Genomic DNA, 18,923 nt, shown 5'->3' with positions numbered 1-18,923 from the left:
CCTACCAGGTCTGGTTATCTTGACTTAGTATCCTATGTCCGTTCAGTTGCCAGTGAGTTTGTAAACCTATAACCTCCACTTTCAATATATCTATGATGAGAATAGAGAAAAATGGTTAACTGCAATGAAAGAGAAGATTGATTATTTAAACGAAAATAACACGTAGATTTTGGTCAACAAACTTGGAGAGTTAAAAATAGATGAGCGTAAATGGATTTTTAAGTTAAAAATATATATTGAAGATGAGAGTAAACCTTGGTTTAAGGCTAAATTAGTAGTCAAATGTTTCACTCAAAAGGAAGGTTTATCAGACATTGTAGGACAGACGTCTATTAGAATTTTGCTTGCCTTTGTTGTTCACTTGAATCTCAAGCTTGAACAAATAGATGTCAAAACCTCTTTCTTGAATGGTGAACTTAAGGAGACTATCTATATGGATGAACCTCCTATATTCATAGTTCATGGACAAGAAAGGAAGGTTTATTTACTAAAGAAGTTTTCATATGGCTTGAAGCAATCTCCTAAACTAATACAAAGGTTTGATCCCTACATCCTATCTATTGACTTTTCTACAAGTAAACATGATAGTTATGTTTATTTTAAGAAAATTTCATGTTAGTAGTTTTTTTGTATCTTCTCTTGTATGTTGATATGTTGATTGCTTGTAAGCATGTTTATAAGTTAAACAAGTTAGAATAGCTTATTAGTAAAGAATTTGAAATGAAAGACCTAGGCCAAGCAAAACATAATATTGGCATGGATATTAAACGAGATAGTAAAGAAAGAAAATTGTTTTAGTCTCGTGATTATATAAATAGACTAGTTAAAAGATTAAAGATGCATTAGAATAGGGAAGTCAATACACCATTTGGAAAGCATTTTAAACTTTCTATTAAATGATTCACCTAAGACACCTACTGAAATTAATGATGTTAGATGTTCCTTAATTTTAACACAGTTAAGAGTCTTATGTATGCTACAGTTTTGAGTCGGGACGATCAAACACAACAGATTCACTTCCTATCTCTTTTATTTTATTTTTCTAGTTTGATCATAAACATGAGTAGCTAAATTTCCTTGTGTTAGGGATTGATGTAGCCATTGACGTTTATGGATTGATTGTTTGATTTTCTTGATTGAATGCATCTGTTTATTCTATTTATATTTCTTTTTGCTTCATGCCTTTAATCTACTGGCCAAAGTTTAATTGATCTTATACTTGCAATCTGACGCTCGGGAGAGGTGGTTGAGAGTTGAGAACTTGGATTCATAACTGAAGGGGCTTTAAGATCGGGAGATTTGGAATTTCTTTAGAGGTCGTTAAGAGACTTATTCATTAAAGTCTTTACTTATTATAGAAACAAGATAGAGATATTAGTTTCGTAATTTAGTAAGGAGACTTGGCTTGCGCTCGGGAGAGGCAGTTAAGATTTAAGTGTTCTTGCCTATAGAATTAATAACTGTTCAATCTTGATTAATTAAGTAATTGGTCCACAAATTCAATAGGTGAAATCTATTCCCTAGAATCGTTCTTCCCTTTGACTTTACCTTCTTTAATATTTTATGTTGATTTACCTTAATCATATTTCAACATTTGAATTTGATTTTCTAAATAAAATTAGACAAAAGTATCTATGCTACTTGAGTGACCTAGAAACCCAATCCAGAGGACGATATCGGTATTGACTTACCACTTTATTAAAACTTGAACAACCATATACTTCCAGTAAGTGTGGAAATATAAAAGCATCTCTGTTAAACCAGCAATGTAAACAACTAAATCATTACTGTTCAAGAGCTACAACAAGCGATTCCCCCAGAAAGTGGTATTTAGTTCATGAAAGAAAGAAAACAATGGTAAAAAGTGGAGAAACTTCAATGGTGGCGCAAAATCCTAGTGTGGACTTCTTCCCATTATGCTCAAAAGAATACTTATTTAGAAAACGTCGGGACTTCCTCTACCTTTAAAAAGATTAGAGACTCGTGCAAGTGAACACGGTCGCAAGTAATACTCGGAAGTAATCCAAGGTCGAATCCTTAGGGAATTGTTGTTTTTCAAAACCAAGTAATATAGTGAAATGATTCAAATATGCAATTGTGATTTAGGAAGAAAAATGTGATGAAATGTTGTTGTTTGGGGTTTTAACTAACAAGCAATTTAATAAGACTCAACATCCTTGTCTCCTACCTTGTTTTTGAAGCAAAACATGGAAAACGCACTATGTTGGGAAAATGCACCAGACACAATTCCTGGCTTTTCTTGAGATTTGAGTTCTACTCTTTCACTACCGCTTTTGGTTGCTGCAGAGGCTAGGGTAACCTACAATCATATTCCTATGTGTGATTATAATCCTAGAGAATATCTACCAACTCATTTGCATTATGGGTCAGAGGGCCTATGCCTAGGACCATATTTTATGCGCTTATTCCTAAGTCACATCCCACATTGGTTTCCTATTATTTTACCTAACTCATCTTTCCCAAGGTTTCGCTTTGGTGTATAAATCAAGTTCCCACCGCGCCGAATGGAAAAAAGACGTAAAGAGAAATTTTTAGAAACCAACCGAAAAAAGTGTCAGGCGCAATTTGGCCAAAATCCGGAGCGTGTTCAAAATCAAATCGCATTCCACAAGGAGGTTGATAACTAATTTAAAACATAATTAAATGAAAGGAAATGCACGAAAACATAAAGAAAGTATTTTTCATTGAATTTAAATGAATAAATAAGCCGTACAAGGAGTTCTAGCTTGACCCTCTTCTCTCTCAAGCGTGAGGGGAGTTGAAAACTCGCTAAAGAACTTTAAAATAACAGAATGAACAAAGAACGGAAGTAAGAACTTGAATTAAAGGCAATACGAAAGGTAAAAGCGTGAAAAACAAAGAAATGAACAACTAGAACATGATCATAAACACTAAAAACGTGTTCTACAACTAGAGAGCATCTAAAAGAAAATGAAATGAAGCTTGAAAGGGATCATTTGCTGAGGGATGAATGGCTTTCTTTTATAGCACCATAGATTGGTTGAAACTCCCCTCCATTTTAGGTGGAAAAGGGTTGAGATTTACCTAACCACCTCACTTGGACTTGGACTCACGGTTTTGAACATGTGGGAAATGTCCTCCTTGCCCTTCATTAATCAAAACGTGTGTTTTGACAAATTGCCCTCCAAAAATGCGCCGGGCGCAATTATGCAGAAAACATAATTCTGTTATTTTCTTCCAATTTTGACCGCATTTCTCTCATATTTTTCCTAAAGTACCACAGTTTGACTTTTATGCAGAAATAATCTATGCATGTTCTACTTTAAGAATATGTGGTTCTTTTTGGTAAATAATAATGGGAAATGGGTCAAAAACGTGGTCAAACAGGGCTACCGACACATGTTTCTATACTAAAAAGTCAACCCTAACAGAAAACCATCAAAACTTACCTTCTTATCAAATTACCACATCTCCATAGCAATAAATCACTAGGCCTGCATACGCACAACATCACAAACTACCTCATCTCTGTACCTACCTATAGCAAATGGAACTTGAACTTGCTTTTGAATTCTCACATCACAACAATCATTTAACCATTGAAGGCTATAAAGTCGTGGGTGTGGTGTGATGGCTAATTTCAATCTCTCAACTATATCCTTACAACAACTTCCACTATTTATGACACTACAAGGGAGATGGAGTTTACTATGCACCTAGTATGGAATAAGTTCTCTCTTTGTGCCTCTAAAGGTTATTCTTTATATTGCACATTGAGGTTCCTCCTAGCAACTAGTGTCATGTCCTTGAAATCCTCTTTTATATTTTCCTCTTCTTTACTACTTTCTTCTTTTCTCTCCTCAACCTCTTCTCTAATCTCTTCCTCATCATCCGTGAACAGGTTTCCCGCTCCAAGGATCATGGTTCTTTGGTTTGGACAATTTTGGATTATGTGGCCTACTCCATGACACTTGACGAATTTAATATCACTAAACCCAGACTTATGGATTTTCAGTTGGGACTTGAACTTGGGTGACTCTCCCTTCTCTAATGCACTTTTTGACTCTGGCACTAAAGGTTTGGCATCAACTTTGCTAGTAGTGTGTTTAGGATTTGACATTACATACCTTTTAGCCTTTCTTTGGTTTTGCTCCTTTATCCTGACGACGAGGTGAAAAGGTTCCTCAATATCTCCATAGGGATGCAAATCAATCTTGTCGGCTATGTCCAGATTAAGACCTTCTAAAAATCGAGCTATTGTTGTCACTTCATCTTCATATAGTTGCAATAGGCTCATCAACATGTCTATCTCTTTATAGTAGTCTTCAACTCCTTTTGGTGGCTTAATAGAGTTTGTTTAATTTCTTTGACTTTGCTCTATGGTAGTGTGGTGGCAAAAAGCTTCTCTTCACTAGCTCCTTGAAATCAAGTCAAGACTCTATGGGTCCTTCATTGTTACTCCTCCTATGTGACATCATTTTATCCCACCAAGTTAGTGCATAAGCCTTAAAATGAGTGATTGCAAGAATTAACTTCTTTACATTCTCATAGTTATGGTATGCAAACACTAACTCAATTTCTTTCTCCCATGTTTCATACTCCTCGAATGTGGACTTTCCATATAAGGTTGGGATCTTCGATCCGATGCTTTCTAGTTAGTTATCCTTCTTTAGTCTCTCTCAAATTGGTTGTATTCTTTCTTATCCTCGGCCATGCAATGTTCTCCTTGGGTGACCTACATCATAGTCATCATGATTAGCATAGTACCTTCCAATAGTACCTACCTCTTCTTCTTAGGAGTCCTATGGTGCTTCTCTAGAACTCATGGGTCTCGTTCTTTGTCGGACTCTTTGTGATCTTTCTTATCCTTAAACACCACGGGTGTTCAACTGTAAAGATTAGGTAACGTTCTCAAGACATTAGGTGAATCTTGTAAATGTTTGGATTTGAGCTTCTCTAAGTCTCTCGTCGCTTACCTGAGACTTTTCTCCTTCTCCTTGTGACTCTTGGAATTTTCATCTTGTTTCCATGTCTACAAAAGTAAAGGTTAGTAATAACAAAAAATATTTCTCACTTCGCTCCCTCACATGAAGCCGTCTTGGTTCTCTTTTTTTTTTTTTTGTTCGGGAGATGGGGGGGTAAGACTTGATGTGGTGTCGGTACTTTTACCTTGATATGCAAGTATGGTTGCTCGTGGCTAATCAACACTTAAATACAACAAGTAAGGTCAAAGGTAATCAATACCAACGATGAATGATGCCAACAATACCCAATGATAGAGCTCTAAATGATATGCAATGCAGAAAGGAAACAAATGATACAAATTATATGAATGATACAAATGATGTGTGCGAAGATTAAATCAAAACCTTGAGTCTAATGCTCTTGGTGGCTATAATAAAGAACTGAAAAACTAGAATAAAGACTATCCACTACTAGAAAATTGGGTTTTCGTGACGTTCATGAACAATAAAATACTGTTCAAAATAAAAATATGCATCACGAAAGGCAAAAAATACATTTTTGGAGTGAAAAAACCGAGATTTTCGGATATTTGACCTTTCGTGACGTTTTTTATCCGTCACAAAATAGTGTTCAAAAATTTGGTTTCTCTAAACGTCACGAAAGGTTGAGGTGCGTTTTTGGCCGGAAATGATGAAGTGTTCTGAATTTTTTACTTTTCGTGACGTTTTTCTAACTGTCACGAAATGGTCGTAACAAAGTTGGTTTTTCGTGACGTTTAAAAAACATGGAGAAAAAATAGATAAAAAAAAAGTAATTCATTAACTTAGAGATCTTTGAAGCTAATTTGATGGAATATACTATTTTTTTAGGGATTGTTAGAATTTAAGTTAACAAAATATAAAAACCTAAAATTTAGGTGGTATAAATTTCCACTAAGTAAATTTTAAATCCCATTAAAAATAAATATTATTTTGTATTTCTATTTTATTTTAAAAGAAAAAATATTTAGGAATGGGTCAATTTCCATTATTTTATATTATTTTTTACTCTAAATGTAACGCCCCGCGTTATCAGGTTAGTTTCCTTTTAAGATTTAATTTGTGCTTTCAAATTTTCCCCTAAGGTGATAATTTAAATCCTTCGATTTTCTAAATTCAAGGTTCTATTTTTGGGTAAGTTAGGATTTAAATTAGAATTTAAGTTTAATTTTGTTGGACCAAGATAAATTAAGTTAGCGAATTTTACATAGAGGATTTTAATCAAATTTTAATTCAAAGTTTTGGAAATTTAATTTTTTCTTTTAGATTTTATTCTTCTATTTTTAAAATTAAGTTATTCTCATAAATCCTTTCCCGAACATTTTTTATTTTAATTGGATTTTTAATTTTAGGAAGAGATTAGGAAAGCTCTATTCTTAATTTTTTAGAACATTTTTTATCCATGGATAAACAAACATTTTTTATCCATGGATAAACAAACACTTTTTATCCATGGATTGATTTCTTTTGTTAAATAAAAGAAAAGAAAAACAAAAAAAAGGAAAACAAAATTAAATTAAAACCCTAAAACCCATTTCTTTTCCCCCTCTTGTAGCAGCTGTCTACCCTCCCCCCCCCCCCCCCTTCTTCTTCTTCCTCCTTCCAATAGGTCTTGCAGACGACACCAACAGCAACGACAACTCGTGTTTTGGAGGGGTTCTCGATGTCCTCTGGCCTCTAACTCCCAGATCCGGCGCTCCCCCAACGCTCTCTCAGATCCGACGCTCTTCCACGAACCCAGCGGCTGGTGACCCGATTAAACGGTCTTCAGCGGCGATGCAGCTTTCTGACAACCCAGATCCGGCGACGCGCAACTTCTTCTGCCATACCCGATTGGTTGGTATTTTCATTTGGGCAAGCTTATCTTCTATTTGCTTATGTTCCTTGTAGTAATCTTTAGGTTAGTCTGCACATTTTCACTCTCTCATTATGCTTTTCCTCTAAACTATTTAGAAGGTAGAATCTTCCTGATTGACGTTTGTCTTGCTGTTTATGTATAGAATTATAGTGGCTGGAAGAATGAATTCTGTTTTTGACTCTGCGCCGCTCCACTGTTCTCGAATTTTAGAGTATTTAGTTAAACCATCTAGCTTGAAATTGAATTCATCCTCTGTTTTGAAATGCGATATGATTTCATGAGAAATAGTCAAATTTTTTATTCATTGCAAAGTTATAAAAAATAATGTTGTTACACTAATTTTGAGATTGTTATGACGGTTTTGGAAGCTTTATACCCAAGTCTCTTGTTGTCTTGAAGCCAATATTTTGTTAATAATACATTCCTCTAGGGAAAATACCAACCAATAGAAGATAAGCTTCTCCAAGCTTTAAAGTAGTTGTCTATATGTTTGTGCTTTTTCGCTGTTGCATTCTTCCGACGAGGTTTTTCTTCAGGCCTAAACCAAATTATGTATAGTAGGTTTAGCATCATGGTGATTGATCACTATAACAGAGAGATGGATTGCTAAAACTATATTCTTTTGGGTAAGAAGCGGAGGTTGCTAAAACTATAGGAGTCACAATTAAATGATGAAAATATTTTGTCATATGTATGACCTCCCATATTAGATACTTCTACTTTATCTGACGTTCGTTGTATGTATGACCTCCCATTTTAGATTGGAGTCATTGTATGTATGACAATTAAACGATAAAAACTATAGGTGTCATATGCATGACCTCCCATTTTAGATACTTCTACTTTATCTTACGTCCATTCGTGATTCTTAATCAAAATTTTAGAGAGTAGCTTTTCTTTGAAGTAGCCCATCCAGTAGAAGTGAATAATGATAATGTAATTTTGGTTTTTCACTTTGTTTCAGTGACTCTCGACGCTTACCCATGCCCAATCAAATCCCGATCCGTGATACTCATACCTTGTTGTCATAAGATCTACAAGCCCCAACACTTTCGCCATCGTTTCAGCAAGGTTCAATGAGTAACGACCCTTTGAACACCCTTTTAGATTCAACTTTAGTAGTCAAAATTGAGTTGTAACATGCTGATTTTACCTTGTTGCCTAGGTTTTATGAGCGTTTAGGCAAGTTGTAAGTAGCTCTTACTTAGAGGGATATTTTTTGTGTGCTTTGTATGAATATCATGTTTTAATCTGTGTGTTTTATCTCTTAATGCTCGTTGGATATTGTTGCTAGATGTTTCTCTATGAATGTTGTATGTTCTGGTTGACTATGATTTATTCTAGTTGTTTATAATTGTTTGACTATGCTCTGTTATGACTACAATCACTATAAAACATTATATTTTTCTCATCAAGTATATATGCATTACATTTTGAATGAAAATAAATAGTTCTTGTTTTGTCTAAATTTTTTTCTTTTTGACAAGACAAATTAACAAAATGATGATATTCAGATGATTCAATTAAAGATGATCAATGAAGCACAGTGACAATGGTAAGGACTTTTCTGTTATGCTTGCTAATTGTTGGAACTATTTGCTTGTTTATGGTTGTGATATTTTATGATTTGATCTCCAAATAGCTAACGATTTCAACTATTTTTCTTGTGTATAAGTATAAAATGTTGGGCTTTAGCTAGATTTTTCTTGAGACCTTGTTTGTTAAAAATCTGGAATCAAAACTAATATTTATGTGTAATATTTTTCATTAAACTTAATTATAATTGAGTTTTTGTAGTTGTGGAGTATGCATTATATTGAGTTCCAGTTTTTCCATCTTTGAGTCTTTTCCTTTAACCTTGGTTCTTCGTATTTGGTATAATGCTCAGCTATTAGCTCTTTTCCTTTGAGTCTTTTCCAGATCTGGATCGTTTGCTTTTTAAGTTGTGTTTCTTAGTTTCTATCATTTAGTTAGTAATATGCAAATGTCAGACTAATGATGTTTCAATATCTTAAAGCATGTGACTATTGATTCAAAATTCCATAATAATATGGCCTTTTGTTGGTAGTTTTTCTTCTTAATGTTCATTCTTCTCTAATCTGACTGTATTGTTTCTCGTTGAGCTCGTTATTTGTTTGTTTTGTCTTTTTCTTATTCTAACTATCATCTTGCATCAGTCTTTGAAGTTAAAACATTTAACTTAATGACTCATAGTTTTATATAAACCTTATTCCAATTATGTTCTTTCTATCTGCTTGGACTTGTGTATTGGACATTAGGTTATATTTAGAAATATTGTTCGGAATGATATTTCTATTGGATATAGGGATCTATATTAAGATCCATGATAAGTTGGAGATAATATTAATCTTCATGCAGGATTACTCTCCATTGTGCAGGTGTAGGTGCATTCTTCTTCTCCCAACTTGTGCATCACTCTCAATTGAAGGTGATGTACATGTACATCTCAAACTCTTGTATTTCACCTCAATCATTCATATTTGTCTTCTTTTTTTACTTTTCGCGCTCAAGTTCGTCTACTCACTCAATTTCTTAACTAACAGGTTCATGTAATCACTCTTAATCTCAACTTATCAGGTTCATTTATTGTGTATTGATTTTATATTATGGTCGCTTACAGGTGATTTATTTTTTTATAAGTGTATTTTTTGTCTATTTAATATCATTTCGACCCTTTGCACCCTTTAATAAATAGAACCTGTTTTTCCTAAGTTACTTATCATTGCTTTATATGACAGGAGCAAGCTTCGCACTGGAACGAGAAGTTGTTAGGGTTTTTTTATCTTGTCGGATCGCGTCCAGATGAGCTTACATATGTTGTCAAAGTTCCATTATAACAAAGGTAAGCTATTAACTTGTTTTTTGTCATCATTCATACCATAGCATTTGAATCTTAAATCTTTCTGAATCGGCCTTGTTATATGCTGTAACTATAGCTAATTTAGCACATTTATCAGATTATAAAGTAAGTTCACAAGGAAAACTGAATACTGATTATAGATAGTGTCGTTAGACGAGGAATGTACACGTTTTCAATCATTATGATATACTAGCTAGTTTGTGTTATTTTGTTATTTTAACCGCTTCTGTTCTGTTTGAAACTTTTTTTGGTCATTTTGTTGGTTATCGTATCATATTATTGTGTAACTACATAAGAGTTTTATGAATACTGATTATTGATACTTTCATTACAAGATGATTGTACGTTTACAAACCTTATGATTGTATTGATATTTTGTGCCATGTAATTTAAGAATGTAGAAGAAGTGTAGGCATGTCGTTTATTTTAATCGCGCTTGTTCTATTGGGATCTTTCTTTGGTCGTTATGTTGGTTGTTTTATCAGATTATTAAGTTGATAAGGAATAATATGAATGTTGATTATTTGTAGTGTTGTAGAAGATTATTGTACGTTTTCAATCATTGTGATACTTGTTTAATTATGATATTTTATTCTACACTACTAAAGGATATAGAAGAAGTGTACGTAGGTTGGTTTTTTTAAAAAAAATTTGTTTAATCAATTCTGTGACATTGGAATAGTATTTGCAAAGAATACTATTGTGATAGGCTCCTAGTGTGTTTATTTAAGAATGTTATTTGCAAATATCACGATCATTTGCAATTTTTAATAGATAGACACGTTTTTTTTTAGAAAGTGGCTTTCTTACCTTACCTATCTTTTTGTTATTCATTTATCTAACTTGGGTATTGTTTTATCATTAGGTATTTCATGACCCCAAAGACGTCGACAATTAGGAATGCAAGTAATTGATGGATGAGCTTCGTTGTCGGGGTTGGTGTGTAGGGAACATGTTTAATTATGTAATTTTGTAATATGTTTTTGAGAATACTAGTATATTCTAAATTAATATATTAGCTTCCTTGTTAATGTTTAATATGGTTCAACTTTGTTATCTAAATTAATATATTTGCATGTTCGATCGACAATTTGACTATATGATATTTCTATTATGCGACATCTACAATCAAAATTAAATATATTTTCTCTGACTTTTTTTTATTGTCACAAAATGAAATCATTAGTGACGTTTTTAAACCGTCACAAAAATATTTTTTAGGACGATTATTGACCGTCAGGAAATATTCTTTTCGTGACGTTTAAAAAACGTCACGAAAGGATGTCACGTGATCTTTCCTCCCTGTTCAAGGTCTTCTCGTGACCTTGTATCACCGCATGAAATCATTTTTCATGACGTTTTATGAACGTCATGGAAGTCCATGTCTTTCATGACAGTAATTAACCGTCACGTGTGCTAATTTTTGTGACGTTTTTTAAACGTCTCGTATACCTTTCGTGATGGGCGTATACGTGACGTCGTTAAAAACGTCACGAAAGATTTTTGTGACATTAAAAAAACGTCACGATAAACCGAATTTCTACTAGTGATCGTTCAAGCCTAATGCTGTCATGAATAATGACTAACTACAATATGCAAATTGATGCTAAGCAATCAAAGAAAAATAAAAATAAGCAAGAAAAGTAAGAAAAAACCAAATTAACTCTAAACAATGTACAAAATCCAATTTGTTCAAAACACACACAAAAAGATTTTACCAACAGAATAGTAAGGTTCGTGGAAAATGAGATATATTATGGGCAAGGGTGTGTGGTGTACAAGGATCGAATTAGGATGAAACCAAAGGCAACATGTAGTACTAGTGTACAAGACCTATATGGGTTACCTTAAGGTTCAGAGGTCGTTTGGAGGGGCTGCAATGTACCAACTGCATGATTTATCAACACACTTTACGACCAAATATTTCTTATTGGATTTGACAGTTTTGGATTGGAAGCTACATTTTAATGCGATTGCATGAACAACCTTCTTTAGTTCTGCCTTGTATTAGAAAACATAGTGTTCTTCAAACATGAAATTGGGAGGGGCATAATCAAAATCAATAGGGTCCATGAAATTAAATTTCTCCTCGTTGAGGTGACTAGTTTTGAGTGACATTCACTCTTTTACTCCCTTTGTATGTGGAACTATCTATAGGGTCGTCTATACCTACAACTATAAATTAGTCGCTTACCATGTCATTTGACAAAATTAATAGCGCCTAGACCACACATCTGTCTACTGTAGACTCATAATAATTGACTTACTTGCACCATTTCTGAATAAAGAGAGGTGCAAAATTTTCTTTTCTTCTTGAAAAGGGAAATCTTTAGAGATGCATCAAACAAGTTGTTGTAGGGTGGAATCGTGGGAAATTGGAAGCTGTAAGATTTAGAAGTCTTTGTAGTTGTTATGCTCCCCCCAAATTCCATGTAAAATTATAACTATTAGCAATTCCATTACTTGATTAGAATTCCAAAGTTGTGTAATTTAAAATTCCGAACTGTGAACGAAATACTAAAACGAATAGTATGGTTAGTTAAATTGGTGTAATCGGCAAGTAGTTAGAACTAAGATGATGTTGTGGAATTAATTAGTTTTGTTTCATAGTTTCCGTTTATGTAGGGTAGAGATAGAATTTTAATTAGTTTGAAACATAATTAAAATTAATTTCATTGTAGGGATTCAAATTTGAGGTTGAACCAGAATCTATGGCTTCTGTAATAGGAGGGGTAAAATGGATAAATGATACATTGGTAATCTCCGTGAAACAAGGGACGGCTAATGTGGGTGGGGTAAATATGAAACTTGACCCTACATAATTTTTGTAAAAGCAGGTGTTTGGCCATGTTTTAGGATTATGAAACCTATGACCATTTTTCATTAGACTACCATGAATTTGGCCATTACTAAATTGAAATACTTTATTTGTTTTGGTACAAATTAATTTGAAAATGTATTAAGGGGTGTAGCTGATATGGTAGAGCGCTCGTTTTGCATGCGAGAGGTACGTGGTTCAATTCCCTACACCTCCAAATTATTTTAGTGAGTAAATAAAAATGTCACATATATATTTAATAACGTTTTTCATTTTCCAATACTGGTTCTTTTTTTTTTTTTTTTACAAGCGAATTGTTATTTTACAAATTTAAATAAAAAATTTTGGAATAAAAAGATATTATAATACAAAAATATTATTATTGTTTTTCAAATATCACAAAACAAATGCAAAAGTAGGGATTTTAACTTATATTCTCAATAGCCAAACTTTTTTTCTTTTTTTTTTACAAAGTTGCTTGCAGAGTGCTCCGGTGGTAGATGACGAGGAGGTGATCTCTGGGAAGTTGGAAATTGATGTAGCTCTTCTGGAGAGACTGGTGATATCAAAACAAGTGCGTAGAGGCGAGTTCCAATGGGAGCCTGATTACCCCTTAGTTACAAGGGTAAAAAAAGATTGAAATCATGATGTTGTACTTTGTTTATTTAAAACTAGTATGTCTTGGCTTGCTTTTAGGCCCAGTTGATGTTATCTTTGTACATTCTTCTTTAACATGGTCCATTTATGCAAATATTAAGTTTTAGCATCCTTTAGAGTTGGAAAATTAACAGAAAAATTGAAATTTTTTGTGTAGGGGCATCAGGGGAGGTGTCAAGCACCTACCTCGGGCTTATTTTCTTATGTTTTTACCCTTAATGAAACACAAGTTCCCAAGTGCTTTTACGAGTTCACTACCTCCATACGTTTCAACCAAGTGTTTTGACGAGTTCACTACCTCCATACGTGTCAACCAAGTGTAGAAGAGTGTAACGACCCAGAAATTTCCGCTCACTTCTAGGTCACGTTAACTACCCAACTAATCAAATTTAACCCCGGCTATGACCTGCCAACTTCCTATGCACATAAACTTATAAAGTCAAGTCCCAATCCTCAGCAAATTAACGATAAACCAATCTCATGGAATAACATTCAACAACATTCATGAACCACTTCACGAGGCAAGTTATTATTCAATTTATGTGAATCTAAACAAATGGAATAAATCTCAAATAGGCACCTAACCCGAAGCAAATCTAACGACAAGGGAAAAAATCTCTCGAATATTTAAATGCACATAAACCGTTTATTGGCCACAACATAAGGCCCTAACCAATGAATTAAACTAAATAGGAAAAACTAAGCAGCCTATGGTCCTCGCTTGTCAGGTCTCCTCCGTCCCATCACCCTGGTCACTTCCGAGTCCTTCACCTGAAACAATCATTGTAGAAAGGGGGGTGAGTATATGAAATATACTCCGTAAGTAGTCCTCACCAAGCACACACAAACATCATGCTCATAACCATAAAGGAAACATACATCGTCATGCTCTATCATATCAGTATGCGAACAACCATAGACATGCTTTGCTGGTACATTATATATTCATCCATGCTCTGTAAGACCCAATGCTAACCACAATCATATACAAACAAATACCGTCCACCTGGCTCTCCAACACCTCAAATACAACTATGTTCACCTCAGTTATTCGAGCTCTTCGAAACCATTCTTTTGGTAGTGTCGGCCCCTGACCATTTATACCCAGAGCCCCGACACTAGTGCATCGACCCTCGACCATTTATACCCGAGGCCTCGATGTCTTACAATCTATTGGCCCTTGACCATTTATACCCAAGGCCCCAATAGTTCTCCTTCGGAAAGACTCCTCACATCGACCCCCGACCATTTATACCCGAGGCCTCGATACCCAATTAGTGACGTATCAGCCCCCGACCATTTATACCCGAGGCCCTGACACTCACCCATTCACTTCATAATTTGTAAAACTCCACATATCGTTTCTAGCCTCCAACCAAGATTCCAGTACTAACCCCTTAATAACACCAACCACCACAACGCCCATCAACAACACCACCACTAGTATGATTTCAATGCATCTCACAACTCACCAACACATTTCAGCATGCTTCCACAACATAAATTCATTCTAATAGCAAAACAATAAAACAATCATGCTTTCACAACATATTAAATCTTAACAACAACGCCACAGTGAGTTTAGTCGTAACGGAGCATGGTCAACAATTTTTAAACGACTGCAGTCCAACACAAATCAGCCAAGCACTCATTATCCAACATCCGCAAACATTCAGCATTGCAAGATATAATAAAAACTCATAAAACATGCCAAACACTTCATACAGATTTCAGACAACAAACATCCCCACCATAATATTTATTTTAACGAATATTCCCTGCAAACACACATCATTCCACGACAGATCTCGGCAGCTCAACAATACAAAGTTTCTACTATTATCACCAACGAACATTCAACACTACCTAGGCATACAAACCAACATAAACGAGAGTTATACCGCACGACATCGTATCAGAACCATTTTCAAAACATCATAAATGATACATCGACAAATAAATAATAAACACCAACACACGCACACACCCCCGTGCTACTTACTCACAACCGCTCCCTTAAATGTTGCGCCGACTCCACACCTAAGCACACCGAAACAGAAAATACAGCACATTAAAAAACCTATTTGGCCTCCGAAATTCGACTCTAAAAGGATTCGAATGACACATTACCCCTAAACTGGCTTCGTATGGATGTGGGTCACCTAGATCTAGCTTGCTAAGGTGTGGGTAGCCTAAATCGAGCTTCGAACAAGCGTGGGTCGCCGCCAAACGTCCCAAAACACCGCTGTAACGTTCAATCTCTGCCGCTGTTCCGCTGCTGTACGCCGTTCGCCGTGCGCCGCCGCGAGGAGGGGTCGCGCCGTCATTGGAGTACCGGGAGTCGCCGGCCGCCGCTGCTGAAAAGAAAGTGTGTGATTACGCTTGTTTACATGCGTAAAAAGAAGGTTTTAGATGCTGTTTTTACTATGTTTTAACTTTGTTTCGGACTTTTTCTCGGTCGTTTGAGTTCCAATTCATGCAAAATTCATATATGATGGTTTGTGGTTGGCTTATATTATATTTAGGACATTTTAGGACCATTTCGGAGTGTAAATTAATCAAAAGAAGCAAAAAGACGAAAAAAATCATGGGAGGCGCCAGGCGCCTGGGAAGCCTGCAGAAAAACAGTTTTTCTTCCAACTTTGTCCTTAATGAAACGCGTCTTCCAATGCATTTTGGTGGTTCCAACCGATGCATACGTGTAGAAGAAGTGTTCCACTATCAGTTTGAGCACGATTTGGTCAGTCAAAAGAGTTGGAAATGGGTGATTCACCATCGTTTTAGGACCTACCTAACCAATTCTGCACAGCTATAAATTCCAGCAGCTTCTCCACCAAATGCATCAAGCCTTGCTTCCTTCTCTTGATCATTTTTAGTGTTTCTTTATTGCTTTCTAAGTACTTTTGAGTTGCTTTCATTAGTTGCTTTTGATTTTTAAATCCCGAGCACTTTACATTCCTTTATTGAGCTTTGTTTTGTTTCCATTTGTACTTAGTTATTTTCTACTTATTCAAATATATAAAAATCCAGCACTTTGCTTATCTTCCCTTTGCCTTTACTTTATTTTTAGTTAAGAGAGTTGTGTTTTTGGAGGAAAGAGCACGTGACACTCCCCCTTGCTTGAAAGAGAAGGGCGAAGCTCTCAATCCCGATAAAAACCCTCCGTTAGTTAACTTTTGTTGTTCACACATGCATTCCAATTTCAACCATTTTACTTGCTGTATTTTCTTCAATATGTCTTTCTAAATTCCCGTCTCTAGCCCGGTTATGGATAGTTAGCCTTTTATGTCTAAAAAGGGTTGCTAAGAAGTAGTGTTTTTGCTTTCCATTCATTGCTCAACATGTTTTCCCAAAAAGTTAGGATTTAGAGAAGGTCACTGTAAGTCTTAACAAGTCAATACTGAAAAGGTTGCTTATTTGCATTGTTGAGTGGTTAAACCGAGGAGAGGAGCGCCTTAGACATAAGGGTTCCGCTTAAGTAGCCTAGACATAGGACCTTAACCCGAGGTTGCGACTATTTCCATCCTAAAACTAAGATATCTCTCATAATAGACATATTAGGGAATGTCTTAGGACTTTGAACTTGCTTAGACATAAGTCAAGTGAAAAGCGTAGTCGTTGGTTCCTAAAGTAAAATGCATATCGTCCTTAGCATATCCTTGATTCTTTGTTGGCTAACTTGAAGTAATTCGGGCTAGGTTTTACCATTATAAGTCCAAATCTCAAATCCAAAACCATTATTTGTGACCACTTCCCATTTTACAAGAATCACTCATTTCAACATTCACTATTCTTTAAAACTTTAGAGTTTGGAAATTATTTAGAAGTCCTTGAGGATCGATACTTGGATACTCCATCCATTTTATATTACTCTGACAGGTGTGCGCTTGCATCTATATAATTGTTACCCCGCTTAGTGCGTGCGTTCAGCAAACCACCAGTCAAGTTTTTGGCGCCGTTGCCGGGGACTTTAGTTTTAAAATTATTTTCAAATTCTTTTAGTTTTTATTTTTGTGAATTGTTGTTGGGTGTAATTTCCATCCACCGTTTTTGTTCTATATTTTTGGTCGTTTATCTCACAAGGGTAAGTTAAAGTGCATGAGCACAAGATCTTTTCTTCTACCCCTTGACCCTGAGATTGAGCGGACCCTTCGAAAAACTCGAAAGGAGCAAAGACTTCGAAAACAACTAGAAAAGCAAAAAGAGAGAGAAGGTGAAATCAATCCTGAAAGTGAGGTAGAGAGTACGAGCACATCAATGGCAGATATTCCACCTCGTGATCCGGTTGATCCACCTGCTGTTAACGGTAATATGAGGGATCATGCAAGGAATGATGAATTCAACCATATCCAGATGGCGGACAACAGAGACGTGGCAATGCGAGAATATGCCGCCACGGCTTTTCAGAACTTTGATTCAGGGATAGTCAACCCTATTCCAGCCCACGCAAACTTTGAGTTTAAACCAATGATGTTCCCAATGTTACAGACAATTGGACATTTTGGAGGGCAGGAACATGAGGATCCACATGATCATCTGAAATCATTCATTCAAATTGCAAATGCATTTCGATTACCTGGTATAACAGACGATGCTCTTAGAATAACACTTTTTCCATTTTCTTTGAAGGACCAAGCTAGAGCATGGCTCAATGCATTTCCACCGGGATCCATCACCACATAGGGGTCGTTAGTGGAGAAGTTCTTAACAAAATTCTTCCCACCTACTCGCCACGCTGATATCAGAGAGGAGATCATCTCCTTTAGACAGTATGATCGTGAACCTGTTCACGAGGCGTGGGAAAGATTTAAAGAACTAATCAGAAAATGTCCGAACCATGGCTTGCCGGCATGCATCCAGATAGAACATTTCTTTAGAGGTTTAGATCATCCTACTAAGATGATGCTAAACAATGCTGCCAACGGAGCCTTTACAAAGAAGACATTCAACGAGATAGTTGACATCCTAAATGACTTAGCTTCACACAACGAACTAAGATGATGCTAAACAACGAGATAGTGGACTGGCATATGATGGACCAACAATGCCAACAACAGATGTACAGATTCCGTCCACTGAACCAACTGTAAAGATACCAGAAAATCCAACAACACCAGGAAAAGAAAATATTAGAAAAGGTAATGAGGACACCCCGAGTGTTCCTCCACAGGTACAACCTTCTTTTACCTCTACTCCCCCGTTTCCACAAAGATTAGTTAAGAAAAATAATGATTCCCAGTTTAGAAAATTTTTAGATATTTTAAAACAATTGCATATAAATATACCATTAGTGGATGCTCTAGAACATATGCCAAATTATGCTAAGTTTTTGAAAGATATAGTTTCTAGGAAGAAAAAGATAGGAGAGCATGAACTGGTAGCCATGACAAAATGTAGTAGTGAAGCCGTAGGCAGCCCGCTACCCATGAAATGTAACGATCCTGGCAGTTTTACCATTCCATGTTCCATAGGAGGAAAAAACTTAGGCAGGGCATTATGTGATCTAGGCGCTAGCATTAATCTTATGCCATTATCAGTTTTCAAATCTTTAGGCATAGGAGAAGCTAGACCTACTACGGTTACCCTCCAACTAGCAAATAGATCTATCATAAGACCTGAGGGAAAGATAGAAGATGTTTTAGTCCAGGTGGACAAATTCATTTTCCCTGCGGACTTTATCATTCTAGATTGCGAGGCAGATTTAGACGTTCCCATTATTTTGGG

The 18,923-nt window shown here is 35.6% G+C and overlaps 1 non-coding gene across 1 annotated transcript; it reads right to left on the bottom strand.

Moving 5' to 3' along the window:
- Window positions 1–17,936: 17,936 nt before the first annotated feature.
- LOC148208164 (small nucleolar RNA R71) lies at window positions 17,937–18,043 on the bottom strand. Its single transcript, XR_015789137.1, has one exon. It is a non-coding gene; the product is annotated as a small nucleolar RNA R71 (small nucleolar RNA).
- Between the last annotated feature and the right edge of the window lie 880 nt (window positions 18,044–18,923).

This window comes from Momordica charantia (assembly GCF_013281855.1).
Source record: "Momordica charantia cultivar OHB3-1 chromosome 11 unlocalized genomic scaffold, Mcharantia_2.0 BLBB01000011.1, whole genome shotgun sequence".
NCBI classification, from domain to species: Eukaryota; Viridiplantae; Streptophyta; class Magnoliopsida; order Cucurbitales; family Cucurbitaceae; genus Momordica; species Momordica charantia.
Note: the sequence above shows the minus strand (reverse complement) of the source record. Positions and strands in the feature narration are given on the sequence as shown.